General features: G+C 40.7%; 1 long non-coding RNA gene across 1 annotated transcript; it reads left to right on the top strand.

The window, feature by feature from the left end:
* The first annotated feature begins 309 nt into the window (after nt 1-309).
* On the top strand, nt 310-21,268 carry LOC138848600 (uncharacterized). The gene is made up of 3 exons (XR_011386611.1): nt 310-709; nt 3,555-5,697; nt 10,832-21,268. It is a non-coding gene; the product is annotated as an uncharacterized lncRNA (long non-coding RNA).
* Nucleotides 21,269-24,992: the final 3,724 nt, after the last annotated feature.

The raw sequence follows: 24,992 nt of genomic DNA, 5'->3' as shown, positions 1-24,992 counted from the left end.
ATATCTCATACTTCATCTTGACCTAGTCAGTTTCTCTCTGTGCTTCCTCCCAGTCTCTAGAATAATTTGCTGATACTGATCAAGATTCAGGCCAGCTACTCTGAGAGGATAAGGAGAGAAACTAAAACCATGCTACAGATCAAACATGTGCATGCATGGTTAGTATTTATTTAAGAGGTGGAGAGAGAAAGAGAGGGAGAGGGAGGGGGGGAGAGAGAGAGAGAGAGAGAGAGAGAAGGAAAGACAGGAGAGAGAAGGAAATAGAGAGCTCAACACTCAACTGTTGGTTCCCTTCTCAAATGCCTGCAATAGACCAGCAAAAGTTGGAAGCCTGGAATGCAATCCAGGTCTCCCACGTGGGTGGCAGGAACTCAGTCACTTGAGCCATCAGCACTGTCTCCCAGGGTCTACATTCGCAGTCAGCAGCAAGAGATGTATATCAATCCCAAACACTCTGATGTTGGATGCTGGTGTCTTAACCGTTAGGCTAAATGCTTGCCCCCATTTTATGCTTTTAACTACTTTCCCCACACAAAGAGGTTGTGCACGAGTGATTTTCGTTCATATAATTGTCTAAAAAGTCACAATAACTTTAAGGAGAATATTAATGACAATACCATTATTGTTATACAGTGACCCAATATCTTACCTCAAACAGGTCACAGTGTTTTCATGGACAAGATTAGAGTCACCATTACCAAGGACCAGTGTAAGTAGGCAGGTGCAACTCTTGATGTTACTGCTTTTTCTTCTTCCTTTTTTTTTAATTTGAAAGGAAGAGTTGCAGAGAGGAGAGACACAGGAAGAGATCCTCTGTTCTCTAGTTAACTCCCTAAGTGGCCACAACATCCAGCATGAAGCCAGGGATCCGGAACCCATCTGGGTCTCCAATGTGAGTGGAGGGGCCCCAGCGAGTAGAAAGCATTCCCCAGTGCTCTCCCAGGTACATCAGCAGGGAGCTAGATCAGAGGCAGAGCAGCCCAGATGCAAACCAGCACTCATAAGGGATGCCAGCATTGCAGGCAGTGGCTTAACCCACTGAACCCACAACATTGGCCCAGATGTTACTGCTTTTTAAGGGGCCTAACAGAAATTCAAATGTGGTCTCATCCCTACCTCTTGCCTACCATCCAGTTCTTTGATATCCAATGCATCTTGAGGCATTTAGGTATAATCCTATCTAAAAGAAGACGGGGCAAAAACATCCAACACAGTCGTAAAAATCTCACTGAATTGTGAGTCATGAATGAATCAGACTTTTTTAAATAAACATATTCAATTTAATCACAATTTATTTCTGGGTTTCTAACTTTACATTATATGTACTGCAGACATTTCCTAATATTACCAAAGTGTTGTTTCTGATATTGATAACTTTAAAATTATACATATTTTTTAGGTAATGTAGAAGTTTCCATTTTATTCCATATAGGAAAAAAAGCTTCCCAATTAGAAGAGCCAAAATAATTCTTTTTATTTTTTTCAAAATAATTCTAAAAGCAACATTTAGCAAAAGTGAATAAAGTTCTCTCAAGCACTTTCTTTCTTTCTTTTTTTTTTTTTTTTTTTTTTTTGACAGGCAGAGTTAGACAGTGAGAGAGAGAGAGAGAGAGAATGGTCTTCCTTCCGTTGGTTCACCCCCCAAATGGCCGCTACGGCCGGTGCTGTGCCAATTGGAAGCCAGGAGCCAGGTGCTTCTATCTGGTCTCCCACATGGGTGCAGGGCCCAAGCACTTGGGCCATCCTTCACTGCCTTCCTGGGCCACAGCAGAGAGCTGGACTGGAAGAGGGGCAACCGGGACTAGAACCCGGCGCCCATATGGGATGCCGGCGCTGCAAGGTGGAGGATTAACCTAGTGAGCCACGGCCTGCCCCTCAAGCACTTTCAAAACACTCATTTACTTATACGCAACAAACATGCTTGCTTGGAAAACATTCATGACCTAGAAACACCTTACTCTGTTCACTTGAAAGAAGCAGAAAGTGGAAATGCATTTAATTTTAAGAATGCTGGGACTAGCGCTATAGTGTAGCAGGTAAAGCCTCTGCTTGCAGTGCTGGCATTCCATGTGGGTGCCGGTTAAAGATCCGGATGCTTCACTTCCGATCCAGCTCTCTGCTATGGCCTGGGAAAGCAGTGGAAGATGGCCCAGGTGTTTGGGCCCCTGCACCCGCGTGGGAGACCTGGAAGAAGCTCCTGGCTCCTGGCTTCAGATCGGCGCAGTTCCAGCAGTTGTGGCCAATCAGGGAGTGAAACAACAGATGGAAGACCTTTCTCTCTCTCTCTCTCTTTTTTTTCTCTCTCTCTCTGCCTCTCCTTCTCTCTGTATAATTCTGATTTTCAAATAAATAAATATTTAAAAAAAAGAATTCTATAAAACTTTCCTAAAATTGTTACACATTACCGAGGTTTTACCAAGTATTATATACATATATGTTCTACATGGAATGTGTGCACATCTGTACAGTTTTCAGCTGAGTACATTTTCTACCTACATCTCAAAACCTTCTTCTTACACTCACTATGCTGAAGCTCCAACTAATGAAAAGACAAAATTTCATAGTTTCTCTGGATACATATTAAAAGATTACATCAAAATAAAAACCAATTTTTTTTTTTACTTTGTTTCATTTAACCCAATAATCTAGTGTTCAAAAACTCTGGAGTGTCTCCAGTGGTATCACTCAAGATATTTAGCAATCAGTAAAGTCCAGGTAACAAACAATGAGAACAGATGCCAGCCAGGTTGTTGTTAATATCTGTACTGGTACCTACTAATTAAAAATCAGTGATTGTCCAAAAGTATGACCCTGTGAAGATAAAACCTCGTTTCTGTCCTTGTCAGGGAACACGAAGGGTACAGCTCCCTGGGATTCCCTAGAGGGCAATAGATTCCACTGCTTCTCTTTATGGACCAAAGGTTAACAAATCAGACAGGAAAACTGACAAGACTCATGGGCATATAAATACTTGTTTATTAAAATGTGCACAGGAGCCATTCTATCTAGGTACACAGGTTAATTAAATTGTGGACACATGTTCTAAGAACAAGATTGATTTTCAAAGTGCTCTGTGGCTGTATCCATACAGTCAAACCCGTTAAAAAACAGATCAGTTTAACTTTAATTCAACCATCAACTAATGATCAGTTATTTTCAGATTTCTTCTGAATTAATCTCCCAATTCTGGCACTCCAACTGGTACTACTAAAATAATCATTAATTGGTTAAATTGAAACTATTAAAATAGAAACCAAAATTTGGAAGAGACCCTAGAATTTCTGAACTGAGTCTCGCATTTTTTGTAGAAATCCTTTTTCTTAAATTCTAGGGTTAATCTCTGTTTGATAACACCCATCTGGGAGGAGCTTACTATCTATCTTGAATAGTACTTTAATTAACAAATTATTGTATTCTTTTCAGTTGTATGTTTCTTTTAATTGGGGGTGATGTTTTTTGTTGATTGGGTGCTTACATTTTGCTCATATTATTTGTAGCCTGTAAAATTTTTCCCACAGTAGGAAAAATCTCACAAAGTAATTATTACCTTCTAGCATGTTTCTGGTGAGAGGAATATGAACGAAACTTGTGTTGGAACTCATTCTTCACTGTTCTCAGAGGGAAGTCCGAGTCTGAAGTATAAGGCAAGGTGGTGAAAAGGAAGAGAAGAGATCGAAAGATCAACCAGTCAATTGTCAATGGGTGTTTATTAAACGATGTTCCTGGAGTGTACTAGCTACTCAGTAATGAAACAACTTGGTATTGGCACTCAGTCATGAGCATAGGACGGTCATACAGAATTGTTTGGGTAATGGGGTATTCTGAACTGAGTTTTAAAGACGCGTAAGTTTGGAGGAGGTATGAAAGAAGAAAACAATCCTACTCTGGAATCATGGGACCCAAGGGTTTGCAGATGTTGAATCTAAAACCTCTGGAGGATCGTAACAGGAACCAACCTGCCCAGAGTGGAGAACGGATTGAGGAGCGAGGGACAAGCGGGGCTGCCTGAATCACTGAACACTCTGGGTGAAGAGCTTGTCAAACTCTTTGAGTCTACCAGGAACTGGAGGGAAAACTTGAGCCTTTAATGAGGAAGCATTCTGACCTCACTCGTTTTAGAGATGGGATCAATAAAGTAAGACATGACTCACCCCTTTTGGTAAATTCACAAAATTAAATACAGATGAAAACTGTCTTTACATACCCATTCTATTCATTATAGAGACAAAAATAACGATCCTAAAAGTAGTAACAGCCAAATAATGCAAGGATTCTGGAGACTTATGCCACCAGCATTTCTTTCAAAGGAACAAACTAGTCATAGAGATACTTGTGTGTCCGCACAAATATTTTTCAAGAGGCATTTCTACTTTCAATTCACTTAAAGGGTTCACGAAATACAGATACCCAACTATGAAAAAAGTACACTAATCAAACACTGGGAAACTTGGTGGGTCACTAGCTAGTTGCTGGCCTTGTAACATTCTTTATCTATTAATCTGGTAACATGAACTAACATCTCAAGCCTTTTTCCTATTGCATTACAATTACTAGCCAAGTTCTGATGAGTCAAGATAATCGCCTTTCAGTGTGTAACCTAACCTGCTTTGAACCTGTACATGCACGTATGGTACCTGTTTTACTGTTTCGCCAAAACCAGGACCACTTCCACAGAAGAATGGAAACCTAAAGGACATTTATCAGAAACGACCATTCTTCTATTGTAGTCACTCTTTGTTGAATGTCACAACCCACAGGCATTTAGCAAAACATAAAGATTTATCAACCAGTTCCTTTATTCACGGTAACTTGGGTATCCTGATTTTTGCTTTGATGCCAAGACGTCTTCCTTCATTACGTTCCATGGATGAGTCATTTGTGCTCTGTCTCCTACACATGAGTTTTCTTAGGTTTGAGACCTTCTCTCTCCTGTAAAATATGAACTGTCATGGGCTGTGTTCGGTCTATTTATCTCTGAATTACTGCCCCTCACATTAGAGTTTCCATCAGTGGAACAGAGGGGCAGAGATAGCTGTTTGTTTGCCCTGAGGAAACAAATATCTGAAGCTGAAATGTTCTTAACAAACAGAGCTGAAGTTGAGCAAGGAGAGGTGCAGGGACAGTAACTAAGTGAAATCAAGTGCGGAGCCGTGTAGTAGGTGACAAGCTCAGGCACCATTGTTGCTGTTTAGCTCACTCGTGGCCCTGTGGCATGGACTCCTGTCTCCAAATAAACACAGGGTCAGGAGAAGACGAGAATGAGATCTGATTTACTGAGTCCAACCAGCCCAAGACCCATTTAGACAACAATTGCCACTTTATAGCTTCACCATCTAAGGAGATATTTTTACGTGCAAAAATGTTGGGTAAAATATAACCAAGGATGCATGTAAGGAGTGTGAATATATCCTATCCCACTGGGAATTTTAATCAACATGTCTCCCCAATTATTGTTTAAGCTGAATTTTTAACCATTCAAATGACTCATCCAATGCTGCTTATGTACTGACTAGGGCAGTATTTTTGTCTTTGGTGTTAAGACTTACCCTAAATTGAAGTAAACCTGGCTATGGAGAAGGTGCAATTTATGTTGCCTGCCACATTCCGTGGTTGGGCAAGATTTTCAGTTCAAGTCATCCTCCCTCACTTCTGTTTCGCCCCAGGGAAAGGAGATACACACGCATTCAGCCCTGACAGGTAAGTGCTTGCCACTTATAAAATCCAATAAATAAATTCTAAATAAATATATCTGCAAATCGAAACCATTTTGAGCTACTTAACTGAGTGCAAATCTAGTCCTTTGTACACATATTTGTACAAAGTGTTGCCTGTAATTTTAAAGATGCTTGCCTCCGGGAGGTTTCGTTTTTCCATTGAAGTCCCCTTGATTTACTGTACGCAATATGTTACAGCTTCCTTATTTGCTCCTTTGGGACAGTTACTGACAGTAAATCTCTATTAAAATATTCTTCCATATGGTTGCATGAAAATTTTATTGCAGTGAGCCTGGGGCTGAAGGTCACAGCTGAGTAGCTGCAGTTAAGTATTGCAGTCTATGGACTCAGAGGTACATCTGTTCTGGGAGCTGGAGTAAAATTAGAATTTTACTGTCAATAGCATTTCTCCAAAACTAGTTATATTTGTTTACTATGGCTGGCTGGGCCTTTTCCACCACAGTCTCTGAAATGCATGTCACTAGTCCCTGCACCCATCTCTTTCAGGTTGGAAGTTTTAAGGCAGAATTTGCTGAACCGGAAGGTCACCTGAGGGATGACCTAATGGATATCTCATTTATGATACATGAAAATTTAATTTTATCTTTCCTAATTTGAATCTGTTGCTCACTCACATTGGCTTTAGCTGTAACTCATTGTTTACTCTCAGCATTTTTTGGGTGGCAGATCATACAAACTTATTAAATGCTACCAAAGGATGATTTTTTAAATCTGCATCTCTGGAGATAATGAGAGAGTACCCAGGTAAAAAGTTTTCACACTATGTATTTCTGATTGGAAAGGGTAGGGTAGATTGAACACCATTTGACTGAAATTGGGATGCCATTAGTTCAGTATATAATGCTTATCCCCCAAAAGACTGAGAAAACACTGAGGGACTTTTGAAAACATAACTCTACTTTATCAATGTGCCTTCATCAAGTGTTTCATGGCTGTAAACACCACATTTAGTACTCAGGAGGTAGAGTCAGCCAAGTGACACCGTTTAGCTTCTTTTTGTTACTTAAAAAGAAAAAGGAAATGTTCAGTCCTGTTTCTATGCCTGTCCTTCCCGAAAGGGTGACACCCAGCTAGACTCCAAATCCATTCCAATGTCGCCCGCCTCAGTGCCCTGTAAGTTACAAGGAAAGACTTGCCCATGAAGTTCCCAGCCTGTGGCTGTGTCTCTTTGAGAATGTTGCTCACCAGCATTTAATCCCAGCCTTCACACAAACAGTGATAGGTTCCGTAGATGCAGAAACTTTAGTGACTGTATGGTGATTCTACTTTTTATTTATTTTTTTAAAGATTTATTTATTTACTTGAAAGGCAGAGAGAGAGAAAGGAAGAGAGAGAGACACAGAGAAAGGGAGATTTTCCATCCATGGATTCACCCCCCCCCCCAAATGGCCACGACAGCCAGGGTTGAGGCCGGCTGAAGCCAGGAGGGAGTGGCAGGGACGCAGTGCAGCCTCCCCTAGGCCTTAGCAGGAAGATAGATTGGAAGCATGGAATAGCTGGCATCACTGGAACCGGGAACTCTGAACAGGAACACAGGCATCCCAAGCAGCAGCTTAATTCTTTGTACCACAAAGCCCACCCCTGGTGTTTCTTCATTGGTGTGATTAATTTTCAGCTTCAGTTTTGAGATGCAATTATAGATTGTTTTCTATTACTTCCATAAATTTAGGGAAACGTTCAAAATCAACTTTATAAAAAATCAAAATTTTAAGTATAAGCCACCACACTAAAGTTTTAGCAGGCAGTGGAGGGAAATCTAGGGAAAAGAAGTGAGAAAGGAGGTAGAAAAAGTGTTGGTTACATTCACTGAGCACCAGCTGTGGGCTACCCTTGGTACTTCTCAAAGTACTAAACCTCATATTTCTGATAGATATTTATGAGTTAAGCCCAATTATTATCCCTGTTTTACAAATAGCAAAGCTAAGGTACAGAGAAATTAAGGATTTGTTTAGTCACACTGCTGGTTTGCACATCTGGATTCAAAACAATATGGCCCCATACCAGTGTGTTAACCATTGCTTTATTGCCTTTTATAATAGCAGGGTGGTGGCGAAGGCACTGAGGGTCCCAAATGATTCCAAGTTACTTCTAAGACACATACACAGACTATACTATTTGGCCCTCAGGTGTAGCCCAAGTAAGTTGACTCTATTCAGCAGTGAGGATAAATACAAAATAATTTAATCTTCAAAGACTTTAATAATAACTTTAATAAATATATAGTGAAGTGGAAGAGTTTAATTTGGTGGATCCGATGAACTAGATAGAATCTCTCCCCCATTTGTTTGTCTGTTTGTTTTTATAAAAGTACTCTTTCAAAAAATACTTAAATGATGCAATTTACTTATGGACTAAATCTCAATCTCACCCCCCATCACTTCCACCCTGCATACCACTGTCCCTAACACACATATACAAAGACTGGGATAAAGAGGAACTATGTGCTGAGAAGGCCAATGAGAAAGAGAGGGTGAAGAGGTAAATCCAGGCGGAAAGTCTGAGCCTGAGTTCCTCATGGACACCTAAAGGCTCAACTTCAGTCCAGATCAAATACAAGGAGCACATCCCAAAGACCAGAGGCAGAACTGGCGTCTGGGAGTAGGATAAAGGGCTCTAAGGGGAAGGAGTACAGTTAGTGCAAGAAACAGAGTGCCCGAGAGATTGCCTAGAGCAGCCCTGAGATGTCAGTAGGCTCAAAGGATTAGCAAGTCATCCTCTTCAAGGGCAATTTAAAAATTTGAATTTTAGAATGATTTTAAACTCACTTACAAGTTACAAAAAGAGAAGAAAAGAAAAAGTTCCCATGGATTCTGTGGGGAGCAGCTCGGACTGGACTGAGTTACTGGAATTAAGACTTATTCTATGCATCTGCTCTCCCACAATATGGCGCTGGGAGAGAAGTAAACAGCTTCCGCACAGCTGCCTCCAGTTCAACCAATGAACTGTGGGACTTGCTACTGATTGGAGGAGAGCAGCGTACTCGGCGTGTGGGCAGCCGAGTTGGGATTGGCGGAGGAGGACTATAAAGGAGGAGAGAGACGGCATGCACCAGTAACATCTAAGGGGAACATCTAGCTGAAGGAACACCTGTGCAGCCCCCGAGAAAGCCGGCCGGCGGTGTGCCGCTCCCCTGCGGAAGTGGGGAATGTGGCCGGGGGGAACTGCCCTTCCACGGAGGTGGAAGGGATAGTAGCCAACCCGGGAAGAACCAGCAGCGAACCCGGGGAGGGCCGAGCAGACAAAAGAACAGCGCAGGGTCCTGTGTCGTTCCTCCACGAAGAGGGGGAGCGACAGGATTCTTTTCTCACCTTTCTTCAATGGCGATGTCTTACTAAGTGATGCCTAAGATAATGCCTTACCATGATCCAAACCTGGAAATTGGCTTGGTACAATACTTTTTGCTAAGCCACACATCTTGTTTGCATCTCAGCAGAATAAATATTTTTGGAGCACTCTTTTCGTGCCTGACATACACTGTGGTAGGGACTGGGGCACAGTGTTTGCCCTCACATTTTTTTTTAAGTTTACTGACAACATTTGCTGGCCAGCTACACACTGCTTGACTATGGAATTTTGCAGCTAATATTTGGAAATACTGTTATCTCATCCGGTTACCACAACACATGAAAAGCATTAATTACTTCATTTTACTTAAGTACACAAAGACTAAGCCTCTGTTCTTTGTGTCTTCAAATTACAAATGATGTACAACAGTGTTTTTACTGGAGGGGAGTTGGATAGACTTCTTCCTAGCCTTAGGGAATGACAGTAGAATTTTTAAAAGTTTTGCTTATTTGAAGGGCAAAGCAACAGAGAGAAACAAAGAGAGAGATTTTACATCCACTGGTTCACTCCCCAAATCTCTGCCATAGCTGGAGCTGGGCCAGGCCCAATTCAGGAGCCTGGAACTCCATTTTGATCTCTCACATGGGTGGTATGACTCAAGTATTTGAGCCATAATTTTCTGCCTCCCATGCCTCCCAGGGTGTGTACCAGCAGAAGGCTGGATCATAAGTGGAGTGAGGACGCAAGTTCAGGCACTGTGCTGTGGGATGCCGGTGTCCCAAGCAGCATCTTAACCACTGTGACAAATGCCTGCACCTGAAATCAGAATTTCTGAAAAACTTTTGCTTTGGGAATACTATTTAGAGAGCATCAGAGTTTTGTGTTTACATGTATTTGAACAACTTAAATGAATCCCTCAAAAACTTTGAGCTTTTACCTATTCTTGTATTGATAATTACAAATGCTTTTATTTATTTAATTTTAAAGATTTTATTTATTTATTTGAGAGACAGAGTTACAGAGAGAGGGAGAAACAGAGAGAGAGAGAGGGAGGGAGAGGGAGAGGGAGAGGGAGAGGGAGAGGGAGAGGGAGAGGGAGAGGGAGAGGGAGAGGGAGAGGGAGAGATCTTCATCAGCTGGTTCACTCCCCAATGGCCAACCTGGCCAGACCTGAACCAACCAAAGCCATGAGTCAGGAGCTTGTTCTGGGTCTCCCACGTGGGTGTAGTGCCCAAGCACTTGGGCCATCTTCTGTTTTCATAGGCCATAGCAGAGAGCTAGATCAAAAGAGGAGCAGCCAGGACACAAGCTGGTACCCATATGAGATGCTGGCACCACAGGCAGAGGCCTAGCCCATTATGCCACAGTGCCAACTCCACTTTTTGTTTTTTTAATAGTAAGTAGCATTCAACTATTAAAATAGTACTATTTTTCCATTGTTAGATTTTATACTATTCTGAAAAAGCTAGAATTCACATTGTTATATACGTAAGGTTAGAAATTTGAGAACAACATAATTGGATTCATGGTAAGAGATGTAATCTTTTTTTAAATTTGGTTTATTCTGTCATTATGTAATACTCATGGACTTGTTCTTGTGGATTTTTTTATATACCAGATGTCATTTCAAATTATTTTATTTATAACCTAAGTGCTCTAAAAGAAATGTGTACAATGATTATAGCTACGTCCTGGAGAGTACAAGTTAGTCTCTCTGTGTGTGTCCACTTTAAATCCTATTATTTAGAAGCAGATGCAGTAATACTAAGTAAATACATATTTACTAACCCTACATGCCTCTATCCACACAGGGCACCTATTATGAAGATACAAAAGGAACAGCCGGCAAACTCCCTTTCCACTGAGCTTGTGCTACAGAGCTCCTCGTATTTGCTTATCTGGGAAGGGGGAAAAGATCATTTTAAAGTTAAATTGCCTAGTGAACCCATCTATCATTTGCAAAAAAGTAATGAGCTGGAGCCGGAAGCCCAACTCCTCTTTTTCTCCCCCTTTCTCATGGCTGAGATGTAAGACATAAAAAGCCATTTTTCTCGATGTGTGATCAAACAGTGGATTAAGACTTGCAAGGAGCCGGTGATCAATTGTCTGATAATATGTGACAGATCTTGTCAGATTGACAAAAGTGTACCCCAACCCAAAGGGAGAGAAGGCTCTGAGCTGTGAAGGTGCTTTCTTAAGCAATTGCCTGAGAAGCGAAGGCCCCTGTGATGTCAATTATCTTCTGTATCAACACCAAACAGGGTTTTTGCTGTGGAAGCTGCCATCACGGTTTGATGAGAGTGAGTTAATACTAATTAGATGCATTTCAGTAATCACTTAACTTTAATTGGTTTTGTATCTTATTTTTCAAAGGAGGAAGGTATAGACTTGTCCTAATATTTTACCAAAAAAATGCACCACAAGACATGAAGAGAATTCCCCTCCTTTTCCCCCCACATTCTGACAGGCTAATAACAACCGCATTAGGTGATTAAAGAATGTTTTTTAAGGTAGACATAAAGATAAACAGTAATGACGTTGAATAGCTGGGGGGCTCCTTGATGGATCCTCCACCTGATGGCTGGCCCTGGGATGTGGGCGAAGCTTCCAGCCTTCCTTTGGTTGCAGGATCCACACGGAGCCTCAGACCCTCTCTGGGGGACAGAGCGAAGAGGGACAACAATGAGGAGGCTTTGTTTCCACCTTGCACTGCAGGATCAAGCTGGCACATTCATACTCACTCACCTCTGACCTGCTAAGGAAGTGGCAGGGGTGGTGAGGATGGAACACAATTCAAAATCACCTGGTCTTATTTTGGGAGGTCAGAGAACATGTGAGTCAAACTTTGATTTTTCTTTGTTATTACTCAGCTCTAAGTTTGGAGAGAAAAGTTTTACTTTTACACAAGGCCAAAGAAAGGACTGAAATAGGCTTCAAATTCCTTCCTAATGCAAAGAGGGAGGGATCTGCCGACTCAGCATTTTCTTCCCATTTCCCTGTAAAAGAAGACCCTGTGCTGAAGCAATTATTCCTGTGTAAACAAGCTGTCTTCTCATCTGGGAGACATTTACATTTCGTGTTTTAGATGCAATCCCAGAGAAGAGGAGGCTGAGCTTTTATATGTGTGTAGAGAAGAGCTGGGGGAAGTGGCAGGGTAGGTGGCTGGAAGAGGATGTTAACGCCTAAAACTCAACTCGACTGGTCCCTGAAGCTATAATCTTAAATAGAGAAGACACTCTCATGATGACTGAGGAACCTCTTCCTCATCCATTCCTCAAATGTACCCTGTATGTGTTTTTTGGTTAGGTGGTGTTTTTAATGCTGTTTATGTACCAGAAGTATGCCTGGGGACTCAGGAATGATCCAGGCATTGTCCCTGACTCCATAGAGTTTGAAATTGTAGTACCTTAGGGATTACATAGCCCAACATTTATCCAACTAAACTCCAGAGAACTAACTGGGGGCCTTTTTTTGGGTAGGATAATGCTCTAACCCATCTTCATCATCCCTCCTCCTCCACACAGGTCCTTTATCCTATTAGGCCCTATAAGACTTGCTCAGGAAAATAAAGTTCATGCTAAACAAGAAATAATGAAAGAACCAGAGTGCATTCCCTTTATTTTATGTAAAGAAAATTAGATTCTTGAGCCTCAGAAGCGTCCATGACATCTTTGGTGGCAGCCTGGAGAGTCCAGCAGGTCTGCTGTCAGGTTGCCATGCAGCTTCCACTCCGAGGTCAGTGGCTGCCTCCCCTCTGCCATGTGCTGCCCAGGATGGAGGAGCCTTTTCATCTAGGGGGAAACAAAGGCTTGTGGGCAGGGGCTACTTAGCATAAAATCCCTCTGGAGAGAACCGGAGGTTGCACTCTTGCTGTGTTAGCTGATTAGAGCTTTAGAGATGGCCTGTTTTTTCACCAGAGATTTTTGGTATGTAAGAGGGTATCTTATTCCTGATTGTCAGAAATGTTTGGGAGCACCTCTGTAGACTCTGATAGTATGTGTTGGCGTTATGAAGGAAGTAAATTCTTATTACCATAAAAGTCTATTGATTTCCCCCAATTTATACAATTTTTTCTTGAACCAAGTTTTCTAGATTCCAGCAATGATCAGAACCAATAGGAGAGTGGCAGCCAAAATTACAGCAAAAACCGATCCAGTAGAACAGGAATAAGAAAAAAAGATGTGTGAAGAGGTGGATAAGCAAGAAATCAGAGCTTGCTTGATCCGGTGCTGACACCCTGTTTGCAGAGAATGAACAGGGATCAAGACGCACGCAAAGCCAGGTCCCTGCAGGGACCCGGAAAGCACACTGCTTTCCCACTGCTGTGGACACTGGGCTTACAACGGGGAAGCTCCGAGTAAGAGAGTGGGGACGTCTTGGTTTATCGGGTTGGAGAACCGAAGTCATGACTCCTGGACATTCTCTAACCACGTCAGCCACTGCAGCCAGACCATGCCATTCCAACCCACTCCTTTGCAGGCAGCCAAGTGTCAAGGCTAAGCCCCCACTACCCATTTATAACATTAACTGCTTTTCTCTTAGAAAACTTGCAAGTGTGACAGCCCTTCTTGTGTCTACTCCAGAATCAAAAAGGTTAATTCTGAACATAAACAGCACAACCTAAGATGTTACTTTAGTGGGAACCTGGGAGAAAGAGGAGGAGCTTGTGATACAGTGAAGTAAGTCCAGGACACTGAAAAGAGGAGGGAGATGCTTCTCATAGCGTCTGGGACACTGTCACTACCCAGTTAGCATGTATTAATGAATGCTGAGCTGGAGGGGTCAGTCATCAACCAGCTACGTCTGGGGTAACTGGTCTTCAATCTTATATTTGAACATCTTATTAAGTTTCTCTGAAGGAAGAAGTAACCCTGGTATATGTCCAGAGTCTAAGGTATGGGTAGAGAGGTAGAGAAATATGAGAGGTTGAAATCCAGTTGGTGTGGACACTTCTCACGTTGTTTCTGTTCTCCTTTATGTGTATACCCTATTCAGAAACTTGGCAGAAAGGGATGCGTGGGTAGTTTTTAAAAGGAGAAGTCACAGGAGCCAGCATTGTGGTATAGCAGGTAAAGCTGCTGCCCGTGACCCTGGTGTTCCATATTGCGCCAGTGTGTGTCCCTGTGAGCTCCCTGCTAATGGCCTGGGGAAAGCAGTGGAGGATGGCCCAAGTTCCTGGGCCCCTGCACCCACATGGAAAGAAACTTGTGGTTGCTGGCTTTGGCCTGTCCAGGTTCTGGCTGTTCATCCATCTGGGGAGTGAAACAGTGAATGGAAGATTCTCTCTCTCTCTGTCTCTGTCTCTTCTCTCTCTGTAACTCTAATTTTCAAATAAATAAATCAATCTTTATTCAAAAAATAAATGATTAAAACATGAACATGCTGAGTATGATCAGACTGAAATAAATAAGCAGTAGCCAGAATTTCAACACAAAGGATAAAGAACTTGGTATTGAATGTTTGCCATCTTCCCAATGTAAACTTGCAACAAGCAAGATCAAGTAAGAGTCTGAGTTTAACAGAAAAGAGGATTTGATTTGTAATTCAATCACTTTCCTGAGAACTAATAAGGGAAGTCACACAGGGTCAGAGGTGAGCTCCGTCCCTGGCCGCAAGGAGGCTACAGCTGAAGTGGAAGGAGAACAGCCAGGTCATTTCTTTAATTTGGCAAGGAGGGGCAGACTTCAGCGATTGTAAACAAAACTGGAGAACCGTCACATCTGGACACTGATATTTCCTGCCAGAAGTAAAAATCTAGAAGGTTCACTGATGCACTTCCTTTGAAACAGCTCTTTCCACTTCCACAGCAAGGAAGCAGCCTCGCTGGAGATTTCCAAAGGAAGCTCTTTCAGCTTCCAGGGGTTTCAGTGTAAGAAATAGTCAGGACTGCTCACCAACTGACTCAATGTTCTTTCAGGGGCAGTGAGTAAGAGATCTTGAGCAATACGTTAGCACATTCAAAATTGGTGGCTGCACAGTCACAAGAAGCCATAACTCACAGTGTCTCCTCCTGGAGGCCTTTCTCTTCAGGAATTTGCCTCAGTTAAATTCAGGAAGCGTTTTATCTTACACCTGGAGCACCAGAAGATGTGTTCTGTCTGCTCTTGGGAAACTTTCAGAGAGCCACTATTGTTCCAAGATTAGGGCCAGACCCATTCGCACTCATAAACTCATGTTTGATCTTTACAAAAGCCATGTAAGTCAAGGAACCCCACTTAATAGAAACAGAAACTTAGGTTAGATAACTTGCTCATGGTCAGAGAGCTGTTATGTTGCAGAAATGGAATTCAGAGTTAGAGTTTCTGGTTTAAAACCAAGGTCCCTACCAGTAGACTTTGTTACGTTTCAATGTTGTAAAACTCTTGGTTTTAAAAAAAGCATTATGAGAAACACAAAATTTACTCATCTTTAGGCTTTAGTTATTGTCATAAAGTTTGATAATGTGAAATGATTATTGTTCAAGAATTCTAATTCAGCAAAACTACAATTGGAGAGGTAAAATATTTCTCTGGAAAAAATGCTTGTGTATTCTTTGGCAAGTGTCAAAACATCATAGAAAAGGAGCCTTGATCACTTTGCAGGATTCCTGTAGAATCAGAATATTCTGAGGGCTATTTGCCAGTCAGTGTTAAACCACAGCATCATTGCAGAACCCATGGAAACAAGTCATGAGTAGTGAATAACCATTAATAGGGAATTTCTTTTTAGGTTTGCAAGAATATTTTCTCCAATAGTGAGAGGTAACTGTAAAAATGGAAGGAGGTGCCACAAAAGATCAGTACAACCTCTAAACAAAAACAATAATAAAGAAAATAGATGTATTAACCCACAGCTCTGCAACTTAAAACCTGCAACACTAAAGGCCAGTCATGCCCAATTTTCTGCAACAAATATTTTGAGCTAAAAATCTAACCCCATGTGTTTAAAATACTGTGGTCATAGAAAGAGATTTATATGTATAAATTCCTATTACAAATAATGCTGGGAGATTTGGATTTTAAAAATTAAGACCAAATGTCTAAATATGCTGTAAATATTATGGTAAAAAGAATAGTTGCATATATAAATGCAATCCTTAATCATTTAGAAATTCATTACTTTTTAATTTGTTTTCCAAAATTACCCAGGAGATTTTCTCAGTGAGAACAAAACACATGGTTAAATCATAGCATCTACCCACCAATTTATTATTGTATTTTGTTTGTGGGTTGTTGGATTATGTTTTAGCTTCATGAAAAGCCAAAACCAATCGAATAAGCACTCCAAAAATATTACACTGGGGCCTGAAACCAAGCATGAAGGATGCTGGCTTGTAGAATGTGATTATGAATCACTAAAAATGATACTGGAAACCCACATGAAATATTCACTCTAGAAACAAATGGGAGATATGAAATGCATGAACTGGAAGAGCATAAATAGTGCCACAAATATTTGAGAGTCAGGCAACACCAGAGAGAAAAGCAGCAAGGGTAGAAATAACTACAGCATCTGGCTTATGGCGTAAAATGAAATGAAGTCCTCATAGTCAGGGAATCCAAGAATCATATTTATATGCTTTGGGGTTTACCAACTGGAACACTTGAGCTACACTGGCTTTTCCCTCAGACAAGATACCAGCTGCCAACTTGCATTTTCATAGCAATAATTACCCAAATAGGATATCTTGACGTAGTTCTTTTGACATGGACCATGTAGCTGCCAACACATTTTACTGGTTAAGCTAAAATAATTATGTCCTCAATAGACATCTCAGATTGTCATCTTATTCCTTAGTCCATCTCTAGGACAGCTCTCCATAGTTTTTGATAGTTTCTTGGTAAACATATAAAGGTAGCTGCTAAAACCTTTGTGTAGTAATCTGAAACTCTAAAGTTTAAATATCTGGATTTTAAGTGTTTCCAAAACAAAATTTCAGTGTCAAAATATTATAAACATTTTAGGAGTGTGAAAGCCAAATGCTACCTTAAAAATTCGCAAAAGATCTATATGTGAAGAAAACTACAAAACTCTGATGAAAGATATCATAGAAGTATATAAATGGAATGATGATATTGCACACTCCTGAAGTGATATCACTTCTTCTCAACCTGGTCTATAAATTCAATGCAATTTGAATCAAAATAAAAAATTATTGTTATTGATTCTGAAATTTATTTATTTGGAAGTCAGGGAAACAGATAGAGATTTCCCATCTGTTGGTTCACTCCCCCGAAGGCCTGCAGCAGTGGGAACTGAGCCATTCTGAAATCAGGAGCTGGGAGCTCAATCCTGATCTCCCATGAGAATGACGCATCACTTACTGCCTCCGAGGGTATACACAAGCATAAAGATGAAATCATACTTAGAGTCAGAACTTGAACCTGGGCACTCTGACAGGATGTCAGTGTCCTAAGTGGTGTTTGAACTGCTATGCTAAATGCCCACCCTTGATTCTAAAATGTATATGGAGAAGCAAAAGACTGAGACTAGCCATCACAATATTGAAAGAGAAGATAAAAATTGGAGGAGTGACACTACTTAGCTTCAAAACTTATGCAAGTAAAAAACTTAAGTAATAAAGGTAAGGTGATTTTGGTGAAACAATAGACAAATAAATAAATGGGGCAGAATAGAAATGCTAGAAAAAGACAAATACAGATAGAATCAACTGATCTTTAACTGAAGAGAAAAGACAATACAATGGAGCAAAGATATTCTTTTTTAACAAATGATGCTGTAGATGTGCTCTTCTTTGAAAGGAGGAGAGAACTTCCTCTTTGCATATGGCCTTGTATAAAAACCAACAGAGTTTGTGGACTCTGATGGCTCCCATAGCCTTGGCAGCTCATGTCAAGAGCCTCGGGTCATCACTGACATCATAAATAAGAATGTCAGTTGTTAAATCAACAACAGGAGTCACTGTTTACTTGCTCCCCATATTGGACCTCTGTCTTTAATGAGGTGTACTATCAGCATTAACAGTAAATTTTGCCTTCAAACTGTACTTTAAACTTTGTGTGGGTGCAAATAGTTGAAATCTCTAGTTAGTACAGAGTTGGCCTTCTCTATATAAAGTCAGTTAAATATGAATCTTATTGGAAAATGGAATGGGAGAAAGAGTAGGATGGGATGGTGGGATGGGAGTAGGGGTAGGAGGCCGGGAATAGGGGAAGAAACACTATATCCCTAAAAGCTGTACATATGAAATTTGTATTCATTAAATAAAAACTTAAAAAAATGATGCTCTAACAACTGGACATCCACATGCAAAAGAAAATCAGTCTGGACACAGACCTCATATGATTTACAAAAATTATTTCAAAATGCAGTCATAAATATAAAACAGTCATAATATATAAAATTCATAAACTATAATGCTCCTTGAAGATAACACAGGAGGAAACCTAACTGACTTTGGCTATGGCAATGACCTTCTAGTTGCAACACAGAAGATACAACCCACAACCATAAAAGGAATAACTGACAAGCTTGGTCTGCATTAAAATTAAAAACCTGTGCTCTGTGAGAGATACTGTCAAGAAAATGAGAAACAAATCACAGACTGGGAGGAAATATTTGCAAAAGACTGATTTGATAAAGGGCTGTTATCCAAAAGTACAAAGAACTCTTGTAGCTCAACAATAAGAAAATGAACAACATATTTTTAAAATGGGCAAAAGACATGGTTACCTCACCAAGGATACACAGATGGTAAGTAAACACATGAAAAGATGGGTCAACATCATATAAGGGAATTGTAATTAAAACAATAACATACCACTACACACCCATTAGAAAGGCCATAATCCAGAACTTTGAAAATGCCAATTATACTGGCAAATACAGCACTAAATTCTGACAACAAGAACTCTCCTTCTTGCTAATGAGAATACAAGGTGGCATAGCCATCTTTAGAAGACAATGTGGCAATTCCCTATGAAATCCAACCTACTCTTACTATACAATCCATTAATCAAACTCCTTAGTAGTTACTCAAATGAACTGAAAATTTATGTTTAAACAAAAACTTTGACACACATGTGTATAGGAACTTTATTTATAATTGCTTAAATATGGAAGTAATTGAGATGTCAGTTAGTAGGTGAATGGATAAACAAACTATGGTATACACAGACAATAGCTTATTATTCAATACAAATATTGGCTATCAAGCCATGAAAAGACAGGGAGGAAATCTGAGTGCATATTACTTAGAAAAACTAAGTTGAAAAAGCTATACAGTGTATGATTCCAGCTATGTGACATTCTGCAAGAGGCAAAACTAGAGAAAGTAAAAGGATCAAGGATTGCCAGGGATTAAGGGGAAGAGAAAGATAAATGGGTGGCACATAGAGGATTGTTAGGGCAGTGAAACTGTGGGATGCTTCAAAGGTGACTTCCTGTCATTACACATTTGTCCAAAGCCAGCAGAATGTTCAACATCAAGAGTGAACCCTAATATAAGCTATGGGCTTTTGGTGACAATGACATCTCAACATAAGTTCACTGATTGCAGCAAATGTACTGCTGTAGTGGGGAATGCTGATAATGAGGGAAGCTATACATAGGATGGGAAAGAGGGTATAAGAGAGTTTTCTGTATCTCCCATTCACTATTGCTGTAAACCTAAGAAACTTCCTTTAAAAATTAAATTTAAAAACGTTCAAGTTTGCATGATTGGGAGATGAAGATAGTGTAGCCAAAATAAGAGAGTAATTCCATTCAACAAGCAGTTTGTTTCTTTTATTCACAAAGCAAATGAAAAGACTTATGAAAATCTCCATTTAGCAGAAATTTTTCCTTTTCAATTATTGGAAAATATATATTTAAAAGATATAGAGGGGCCAGCACTGCCTGCGATGGTGGCATCCTATATGGGTGCTGCTTCATGCTCTACTTCTGATCCAGCCCTCTGCTCTGGCAAAAGCAGTAAAAGATGGCACAGGTACTTGTGAGCCAGCAGACGGAAGAGTATGCGCTCACGTGCTCTCTTGCTCTCTCTCACTCTAAATCTGGCATTCAAGTAAATAAATCACTCTTTTTATAAATATATAGGCATTTGGTATAGCAGCTAAACTGCACTCGGAATGCACACATCCCACATCAGAGTACCTTGGATCAAGTCCTGGCTCAACTCTCCAAGCCAGCTTCCTGGTAGTGCACATCCTGGGAGGCGGCATGTGATGGCTCACGCGGTTGGGTTCCTGCCTCTCACCTAGGAGACTCACATTGAGTTCCCAACTCTTGGCTTCAGACTGGCCCAGCCCTGGCTGTTGGATGTGCTTGGGGAGTGAACCAGCAACTGAGAAATCCCTTTCTCTCTGACTATCTGCCTTTCAAATAATTAAAATAAATTTAAAAAAAATTTTAAAGATGCATATAATGTATATACAACTTAAAATTCTCAGAGAATGATATGTAGTTCCCTGAGACACTCTTGTAGAGGTTCTACAAGGCCAAAACTATTTTCATAGCAACCTTAAAACATGTGCTTTTTTTCACCACATTGACATTTGCACCAAAACCAATGTTGGGTAAAAATGTTAGAGTGCTAACCAAGGCAATGGCACCAAACTGTGCTGACAGTCAATGTATTCCTCATCCCTACGTACTTGCAGATAAGAGTGCCAGCTCGCTTCCAAGTATTCTCGATGAAGCTGTAGAAATTACTGATCTTATTAAATCTTGACTCAATTACATAAAGTACAATGGGACAAATGTGTAAAGCTGTACACAGAAGTTCAATGATATCCTCAGGGTGACACGCACATTGCTTAGGCTCAGCGCTCAGCTAGCTTCTTTGTCCATGGAACATGATATGTACATGGAAGAATGACCACGGACAAATTAACATTATTCAGATTCAGGCATCTGGCAGATATTGTTCCAAAACTGAAGTGAGTTTGACACTGTAAGAAAAACAACCGACAACATTTGCTGCTCATTGTGCAAGTTGTGCTTTCAAGCAAATAAGTAAGATTTTGGAAAATGTGTATTTACCACCATGAGGCTGACAGTTCACAGGATTTAAAGATTTTGTGATTACATCAGTGGGCATATTTACTAATGTGAATTTTTGATGTTGTAGTATGAAATCTGTCAGCATTGGCAGATCTGCCTAACTCAGTGAGCCACTATTTTCCAATGTCACGATATCATGCATGGTAAAACAGCCATTCAAAATGCAAGATTAAAGGACTTTAAAGGAACAGAGTATTGAAAGTTCATTAGGATAGTTTTGGTGCCACGTTGCAACTAGCCTTTAAGAAATTAGCACTCGTCAACTTTAAGTGTAGTATCAAAGAATATTCACAAAGAGAGCTTTTAATATTGTCTAGTATAGAATAAATATTAGCTGTTATTTTATCATCTATTTTTATTTTTCCTGACTAAAAGTATCTAAGTGTCATTTCTTCATGATTTTATACTGTACAAATTTAGGTAAAACTGAAAAAAAGATTTGAAATAAAGTTGTATACAATCAACTTTAAAAATAAAGTAAAATAATCCCCAATTTTCCAATTTCATGGCTGTCTAAAGATAATTTCCTTTCCATTCTTCAATCAAATGGCACAATGACTACAGGCTGAATACAAGCGTAGAGCAGGTACAAGAATCTAGCTGTCTTTTATTATGCAGACATCAGAAAGATTTGAAAAATTATGTAACTCTTCTCGTTCAACTTTGTTTTACTTTGTTTCATTTTGTTTTTGAAGACAGATGTTTTCCTAATGAGAAATTATATTATGCAATTAGTTTATTACTGTAATTTTCACATAAATACAAATATTTAAAAAGTCATACAGTTTAAATCTTGATTTAATATCATTCGATTTAACTACTCTAAATAGGAGCTTAGACTCAAATAATTTTGAAAAGTGTGCGGGGGTCTTGAGACTAATACATTGAGAACTGATCATTGTAATGATAATAAAATGGGTGCTATGTCTGTAACAGAGCTGTAAAGAATAAAACAAGACTAGCCTCTTGGAAACCACTCTGTATAGCTATCTCCCTTCTCCCCAGAATGAACATTCTATATAAATCTTAAAGTAACTGTTTTTCGTGCTTTCCTTCATAGTTTTATCTCACATGTAGATTTCCCAGTGCAAACTTTAATTTTGCCTATTTATGAACTGCACACAAATGAGACCTTACTGGATGTCATACTTGGGATTTCTCCAAAAGCAGTGACCAAAAGAAGGACTTGAGGACAGGAAGTACAATTCAGAGGTGATCCCCAAAGTTTGGGGGTGAGGTAGAGACTAGAGAAGAGAAGTGACCACTGTAGGCAACTGAGGTCCATACAGTTCTGCTGGGCGCCCTCGGCAGCACTGAGCACAGCTCAGTTCAGAATTGGGCCTGCACAGACAGAACCTGGGCAGCTTCTCACTGATCTTCTCCCCATTTGCTTGAGAGTTGCTTAACTTCCTTGCATATTCAAACTCAGCGGCTTCCTTTCGATGGTCCCAAGAAACGGTTGTGGCCAAAAAGCATAGGTCCCTTACTGTGACCTTGAGGGACTGACTTTTACAGCCTCTAAGTTCATGTTTCTCACTTTTTTCTCTCTCTCTGGCTACTAGAACAGAAAATGGTCAAAGGCTCATATTGGGAAATGTGATTTAAAAATGTAGAAAGTCGCATCACTCCCACAACCCATCAAAATGTCATTCAACACAATTACACCAGGCTACATGGCAACATATCTCCCCATATTCAGATCTGGTAATCTGTGTTTCAAGTGCCTTAGGCAGCACTACATCAAGATTATTTTGTAAATGTTGTTCATCCAGTATGTATTCAGAAGAAAAGCTAATCTGTATGTGTTTCGTTCATTTATAAATCATTAAATGTTGACTTAGCAGAGCTGGTAGATCACCAAGAAATATATACTTTTTTTTAAGATTTATTTATTTATTTGAAAGGCAGAGTTACACAGAGAGAGAAAAGGAGGCAGAGAGAGAGAGAGAGAGAGCGAGGTCTTCAATCCACTGGCTTACTCCCCAGATGGCCACAACAGATGGAGCTGTGCTGATCTGAAGCCAGGAGCCAGGAGCCAGGAGCTTCTTCCGGGTCTCCCACATGGGTGCAGGGGCCCAAGGACTTGGGCCATCTTCTACTGCTTTCCCAGGCCACAGCTGAGAGCTGGAGCAGGCAGGATTAGAACCGGCACCCATGTGGGATGCTGGCACTGCAGGCTTCACCACAGCATCAGCCCCATAAGCTGCTTTGTGATTCTGTTAACCACATTTTCTCAACAGAGAGCTACATTTTGACTGCCATTAACACATTAGATTTTGAATCAAAGTTAGGACATTCCAGCCGACTGCAGCTCAAGGTGGAGTTTGATTTTCAGGTTCCAAACTTTCATTGCTTCTGCTGACAGAAAAGAAGAGAAAAGTCTGGGCGGGGGGTGGGGGGGTGGGGAGGGTGGGACCCCAACATCGACAGTACCTGCCTTGATTCTGCATTAGGGAAGGTGGACACAACTTGCCCAGGGAGTCGGAAGGACATTTGTTTTCTTTGCCCCTGGACGTGAGGTTATGCTTGGCAGAAAGGGAACGGCAGAAGCTTCAACACGATACAGGGAGTTCCAATGAACAGCTGCCTAGTTAGGATACTGCTTGTGGACTCCTGGTGGGTACTGTGGGCTCAGGTAAACAGAAGAGGTGTCACGTGGAAACCATGCCAGTATGTGCCTCTGCATTATCTAGGTGCTGGAGGCAGCTCAGGAAGCTAAGAGATGCTGCCAGAAATGGCACCTTTTTCCTTGTCGATACAATAACAAACACGAATGCAGCTGAGTAACTGCTTGCAAATGGGAGAGCGTGCTCTGCTGAAATCCGCGAGACAGGGCACAAAACAAGCCCCTACTCCGCCTGTTCCTCACCACAGGAGTGCCATAACCGTCTGTGTATTGAATGCCTGCTTACTATCATCTCTCAGGTAGAACAAGCTACAATTACCTGTGCTTTTAAACACCAAAGAAAAGCACTAACGACTATACAAAGCACAAAGCAGAAGTGCCCTGTATACCCCAAGGCTGCCCATGATTGTCATTTTGAAGGAGTGTTATGACTCTATTTTGACACCAGTGGACGTATTGAACTTCTTTCCTTAGTGCCATTGCTGTCATTGGGATCAAAGGTGTGTGTGTGTGTGTGTGTCCTTGTACCTGCACAGATGTGGCAGGAGGTGAGATGGATGAAACTGGAAAAGGGGAGAAAAAAATGGGCAATGGAAGAAGGAATGAAAGATGAGGGTGGAAGAGAGCTCTGATTTGAGGTTATGTGGTTCATGGAAGATGAATCATCCAATAACACAGTTCAAAGATGGGACTGGAACAGGTATCTCCTTCAGAAGCACTCTGCCCTCGGTGAGCCGCAGCCTTTGAGTTTATTGAAGGAAACAACAATCCCATTTATGGTGGGCAAGACTGATATCAGGTACGGAAAATGAAGTCATTGGGCAGAAGCAAGGCTTTGTCTCCACACTCATTTTGAGAGCAGTAATAAGATCAGATGCATCTTCATTGGATCTTTTACAGAATTTGTTTGATATCAATGTGCCAGCAGAATGATAAGTGACAGGGGTATAGGTCAGTGTGAAGGGAGTGTAGAATCATCCCATTTCTGAACAGTGGGACAAACATTACAAAGGCAGATGAACATGCAGTTGAGAGGGAGCATAAAGGAGCAATGCCTAACTCAACCTTGAAAAAGGGATTCTTTCGGGGGACAGAGCATAACAATTCTTTCTAAAGGAGACTTGAAACATATAGGAATGCTGAGTTAACCAAGTTGACAGGCAGTAATTATAGCTAACCTTTATATACAGTTTGTACCAAGAATTGCTCTGAGTACAACACTAATCTTAATTCATTAGCTTTAAAATTTTCACATTTTCACTGTTGTCATAAATAAGAGTATCAATTTTTAAATCAACAACAGGAGTCACTATGCACTTGCTCCCCATGTAGGACCTCTGTCC

Source organism: Oryctolagus cuniculus, chromosome 2, assembly GCF_964237555.1.
Source record: "Oryctolagus cuniculus chromosome 2, mOryCun1.1, whole genome shotgun sequence".
NCBI classification, from domain to species: domain Eukaryota; kingdom Metazoa; phylum Chordata; class Mammalia; order Lagomorpha; family Leporidae; genus Oryctolagus; species Oryctolagus cuniculus.
Note: the sequence above shows the minus strand (reverse complement) of the source record. Positions and strands in the feature narration are given on the sequence as shown.